The following is a 6,372-nucleotide window of genomic DNA, read 5'->3' as shown; positions in this document are numbered from 1 at the left end:
TTTAATCTCTCAGAAGGGCCAGGGATCCGGTTGCTGCCAAGGAGGTTCCCATTCCCACATGGGTAATATAGGCTTCTGAAAACATGTGAAGTGGCACGTTTCATTTGCCGGACAAGCGTTTATGGAGCACCTACTCTGCGTGTGTGGGTGACAGTGTGTAGTCTACCTAGCCAGGAGGCAGGCTACCATGTCCAGCTCCTGGCTCCTGGGTGGCCTTGGACAAATTAATGCTTAGAAACTCTGGGCCTCAGTCTCCTCATCTGTAAAATGGAGATAACAGTAGCACCTAGTCCACATGGATCCTGTGAGGATTCGGGATTTAACAGGTGTGACACACCTCAACAGTGCCTGGTGTCCTCTGGCCTTGGTAAGGGTCGCTTCCTGTGTCTTACCAGGCATGTCCTGTGCCCACTAACGGTGTGAACTAGAAGCTCCCACTTTCATATTCCTTATCTGATCTCTTCTGCTTGATCCACTCCTCAGCACCAAAGAAATAAATAAAACAGGGCATTCTTCCATTTATTTTTTTCCAAATAATCTAAGGTAGCCAACCAAGTGCATAATAAACTGTTCATTGTGCCTCAGTCTTTCCAAGCTATTTACCATAATTCATTTCATAGTCCAATAGGATAATTTTTTTTAAAAAAAGTAGTTTGCCCCAACTTCAAAAAGGAAACGCTCTAACCTTCCAATTTATAATCCTGCTATTAATAAGGATAGTGATACCTACCATTCATTGAGTGTTTACTATATGCTAGGCATTATTACATCAAGCACTTATAAACTTTATCTCTTCTAGTCCTTAGAAAGATCCTATGAAGTGGGTATTAGTTTGTAGAGGAGGAAAGTGAAGATGATAAGGACTATGTGTCCTCCCTAAGTATCACACATGTAAAGAGTAACACTCGCTGCTATAACAAATGTACCCCAAATCTCAGGGGCTTGACAAGGTATAAAACTTTCTTGCTCTTGTTCCAGCCCGATGCAGTAGCTGCGGGGTCAGAGGGTAAGTCGGCTCTGCTACACAAAGTCGTGTAAAAATCCAGGCCCCTTCCATCTTCTGGGTCCTCTTCCAAGTTCACCCCTGCCTGCCACTCCTACTCAGCCGGCCAAGTGGGGATCACACACAGAAGGGTATATTTCTGTCCCAGGCCTGAAGGTGGCACCCACTGCTCCAGTGCTCATTTTAGTAGCCAGGATTCAGTGGCGTGGCCACACCCGAACTGCGAAGGAGGTATGGAAATGTGGCCATCCTGAGTGCTCCCCCTGGCTGTCTCCGAGACACACTGCTGGGAAGTAGCAGTGCCAGGACCTGAACCGGATCCGCGAGGCTCTGAAGCCCTTCCTCTTCCCCGCCACACTATTCATATCTGCATTAGCCTTTCAGATTTCCCCGCGCTACTCTGCCAGCTGACTCCTCGACAGATTGTAAGGCTAACTCCCTCCGTCTAAAGCCGTACGTGTGAAATTGTGAAAAAACAAGTTTTATATATACCTAGTTGTATGTAACTATTTTCTTGACATGATTTATTTAATTGCATCAGGAAAATAGTTTAGAACACTGTATAACTTGTACCGACCTACTGCCATCCCTCACTCGACTTTTCATTTCATAAACAGGGACCGCCTCTCACTGAAACAGCACAGCCTCCCTAGGGATTCCAAATTATTGCTGTCTCTTCAAAGTTCATATCAAAATATCACTACTGTACTAAATTTAAATTAGTTGACACGTGAGATTCCAAATTATGTGTATGACTTCCGTTCAGTCACCTTCATGCACATGTCAATTGGATTTTTGTCCTTGAACTAAGGAAATAAAAAGACACATGTAGATGACTTATTTTATCAATAAATGATAAATATTACAAGACTCCTCTAAGAACAGTACCCAAAGTCTGATGTGTTGATGCTACACACTCAAAAGAAAATTTGATAACAGCCATAGCAAAGATTATTATAAACAATGAGGTCTACAAATTGATGAAACCTTAGGAAAGGCCTGGGTCAAGACAGCACCAGAGAAGTCTGGCAAACATCCCAAATATAATATAAGAATCTGAATCTGATTGATTAATCCTGCTAGTTGAGCGGTTCACTATTGAAAAACAATTTGGGAAACCCATCAATCCCTAATAATAAAAGCTTTTATGCTCAACAATTGGAAAATTTTTATTTGCATCATTATTTCCATTTACCAGATACTTTCAGCTACCTACTTTCTTAGCACAGGGTAGGAGTCCCTTTCCCCCAACCTCTTTAAAGTTAGGCGTAGCCATGCGACTTTCCTTGGTGATGAAATGTGAGTAGAAATGACAATTGTCATGGCCAGGCAAAAACATTTAAGAACAAGTACATGATTTGCCACAATCCCCTTTTCCAGCTCTGGTGAATTAAAAATGGCTGTAAATTCTCTGCGGTTTCTCCCAGGAAGAGGTGGAGTCTGCTTCCCCTCCTTCTGCATCTGAGCTGGTCCTGTGACTTGCTTTGCCCTCAAGAAGGCTTGAAACATCACCTCTCGTTCTTTCTTGGAACAATGCTACCACGTTCACAAGCCCAGGCTAAACTCCTTGTAAATGAGCGACCAGATGGTTAGAGAGATCCAGCCATCCCCGGTGTTGCAGCGAGCTCAGTTGAGCCCCAGACATGTGAGTAAGGCCAGCCAGTCCCCAGCCAGCCCACCAACTGATGGAGCTGTGGGCGGCCCCAAGCAAAACGAGCAGAACTGCCCAGAGAAGCCCTACTCAAGTTGCAAAATAGTGAACAGATAGATGGTTGATTTTGCAGGCCACTAAGTTTTAAAGTTTTTTGTTACACAGCAATAGGTAACTGAGACACCAGCCTGGGCAACTGTAGAAGTCTCTATGGAGTTTCAACAGCCTGGATCTCTGAGTGAGGATGACACAGAGCAGAATCCCTCAACCCACGATGAAGTGTAATAGGAGTAAGAAGCAGCCCTGTGCCATTTAACCTACCGAGATTTTGAAGTTGTTTCTTCAAATGCAGCATAACCTCACCACTCCTGACTGATGCAGACATCAGCACCAACAAGTACAATTCTGTTCCACCAGAATAAGACTAAAATGTGAGGTCAGGCAGTGGACAGACAGGAAATCACTGTCAGAAGCTGCAAGAATGACAATACCTATTACACAGTGATACAACATTGGGTAAAATGTTCACCTGCAAAAATTCAGAAGGCAGAAAATGTACCTAATGGATATGCAGCTCTCAGAAAAGTAAAATGTGCATGGACCACAGTCCTGCGGTCACCTTACAGTGGGCACTTAGCATGAGCGAGAAAGAGCATCCCATTTTTCAGATGCTGAAATGTTTGTGGCTGATTGTTATCAAAGCATGTCCCGACGGATACAACGCATGAGCCATTTGAAACACGAAGGTAGTGTCTGTCCAGACTGAAGGGGAGGAGAAGCGAGTTGCTGCATTACTGTGGCCTTCAGAGAAATGTTCACCAACAAGGGGAAAAGAAGATACAGTGAACTGGGACATTAAGCATTTGGCTCTGGAATTCTGGGACATGGAAACAGCAGCCAAACCTTCAAAACTTCCTGACTTTTTCTTGAGTAAAAGCACCAAGTAGCCTGTGGAGCACAGGGCTGCAAACAGGGAAAAGCCCAGTGAATACGTAGGACAGGGTTTGTTCAGGATTTTTCTCCCCTTTTAATATTTTATACTCTGTCCATTAGGAGTTCTTTGTTATAAGTGACAACACTGAAGAAAACATAACCCCTCCCCCCAAAAAAGTAGTCGAGTTCTATAATTCTTTTTATCAACGTGTAAGACTAGTACAATCAAACACATAGTGTTATGTAAAATGTGACTCAGAATGAGAGAGATGGTTTTGTGGGTTTTTTAAATTTGGATTTAGAGTTAGTTTTGAGAAATATGGTTTTTGCAAGACAGCAGAACATAGACGAAGCTGATAAAAATTTACAGTGATTCTTAGACCTAACCATGCTCTCCCCTGATATTTTTATAGACCTGACCTCCACTCAACCTCTCTTCCTTCTGGAACTGCAACCACCATACTTGAAGTGTGCAAACGAGGACTTAGATACCAGCAGGAACTCTAGGTGGAGGAGTGAGATTTAAGTGCAATTGATATCAGGCATCAGATAAATCTCAACCAAGGGAATGAGTCTGTCCCTTCTCAAGCAGCAGGCTTAAACATGCCCAGGTCTAGGATTGATAGATGTGTGCTGCTGTTTCATATACACCAAGGTGACCCCATTCACTCAGCCTGCCATAGCAGTGATTCTTGAATAAATGTCCCCAACTGAGAAAGAAGTACAGAAAGTGGTTCTAACAAGCTAGACTCATCATCAGAATCAACATCCCTGAGTTCCAGTGACTGAACCAAGCCAGGCTGGCCCTATGGAGCTCAGGACTTCATCAGTCCCATTCCGTGCAGCAACAAATGGAAGTTTCCTTCACAAAGTCCTGCTGATTCTCATGGAAATAGACATTCCAATATAAATACTGGCTGTGCAGCTAATAAAGCCACTCTCAGTTATCCAAGAAGGCCATTATTCTTGGCTGAAAATAGGGGAAAAGACCAAGAATAAAGCAAATAAATCCAGGGGAAGACGAATTTAACACTCCAGAAGAAATATGATCAGAATGGGTATTGTTAAACTATTTGATCATTTAACTAGGAAAGAGTTGAATGCAAGATTAGTGAAATTTGAAAAGTGGTATATTTATAATTCAAAGGTTCTTTTTTTTTTTCAACAAAATGGACACCAGCACAGAATCCTAATCTTTCCAATTAAATACAAATTAAAGAGTACCTTTAAAAAGAATAAAAGACAGTGTTATCTTTAGGCTGAATCACTGTCTTCTCTCTAATAGTACCTGTGAGATGTGGGGCTTTTTGATGCTATATAGTTATCAACTTGTGAAATATCTGATTCTGTTATTTACTATAGTTTCTAGAAATTAAATGCTCTGATAATTTTCTGGCATTTTAAGTCTTTCATGGGTAAGTTTAAATAGAAGTACACAGCCCAATCTCCATATTCAAAAACAGTAATAATAGGCCAACCAAGCTTGGAGGCTCAGTGGAAATAGGATATCCTCACATGCTCCCTAAAGACAGGAATCATTCTTTAGCCATCATTCTACCCTGATCATCTAATCTAGCACTGTGTTAGTTATCTATTGCTACAAAACAAGTTACCCCAAACCTTAGTGGTTTAAAGCGCCATCTATTTCAGGAATCCAGGCATGGCTTAGCTAGGTGTAAGTCTTCCAGTTCTGGATCTCTCACAGGCTGTACCCAAGGTGTAGGTGGAGGTGGTTGTCTCACCTGAAGGCTCGACTGGGGCTGGATCTGCTTCCAAGCTTACCCCAGCAGTTGTTGGCGGGATTCAGTTCCACGTGAGCTATTGTCCCCCTCAGCTTCCTGCCGCCCGAGTCTCTTCATGGGGCAGCTCACAACACCACAGCTGTTTTCATCAGAGGAAGTCTGGAGGCTACAAAGTGCCAGCAAGAGAGAGAGTTCTGGCAGAAGTTACAGCCTTTTGTCCTGGCAGCGACACCCCATCTCTTTTGCCATGTTCTATTTGCTAGAAGTGAGTCACTAGGTCCAGCCCATACTCAAGGGGTGGCTCTTACACAGGGGCATGAATGCCAGGAGTTTGGATCACTGGAGCTCTGTCAGAAGCTTCCTCCCCCAGATGCCTCACACAGTAAGCACTCTGTAAGGGTTTATTTATGAAAGTAGAAAAGAAATGTGACATTTTCTTCAAATATCTTTAGTTGTATGATTAATTCTAGAAACTTTAAGCTTATGTAATAATAGAAATTATACAAAGCCTACGTTCAGAAATGCATTTTCAAAATAAGCACTTGAATGAAAAGAATTGATTTGGGGGGGGGGGGAGTTTTTGCCATTCTACCCAAATCATCTCCACCATAAAATCTAGATCAAAACTTTTAAGGATCCTGATGTCTGTGACTTATTATCCAAAGGTTCAGAGGGGAAAAAAAATGGATAAATAAATAAGAAAGATACAGAACATGTGGCAACATATTAACAACTGGTTAATATAAATAAAGGATATAGGGATGTGTATCACTCAACTTTTTCAACTTCTCTGTAGGTTTTGACATTTTTAAAAATTAAAACTTGTGGGGGGTGGATTTTAAAGAACTGTTCTACACAGCTCACTCATAAACTAATAATATCATCTCAAAGTCATATGAATATGTAATTTAATAAGTAACACTAGCTGCTGTAACTAACAAAGCGAACAGCTCAATGGCTTCACATGATAAGTGCTTGTTTCTCATTCTTGTCATCAGTGTAGAACAGATCTCCTAAATGACTCTCATTCACACGGTACAAAT

Source organism: Microcebus murinus, chromosome 15 (genome assembly GCF_040939455.1).
Source record: "Microcebus murinus isolate Inina chromosome 15, M.murinus_Inina_mat1.0, whole genome shotgun sequence".
NCBI classification, from domain to species: Eukaryota; Metazoa; Chordata; class Mammalia; order Primates; family Cheirogaleidae; genus Microcebus; species Microcebus murinus.
This window is presented reverse-complemented; position numbering follows the sequence as displayed.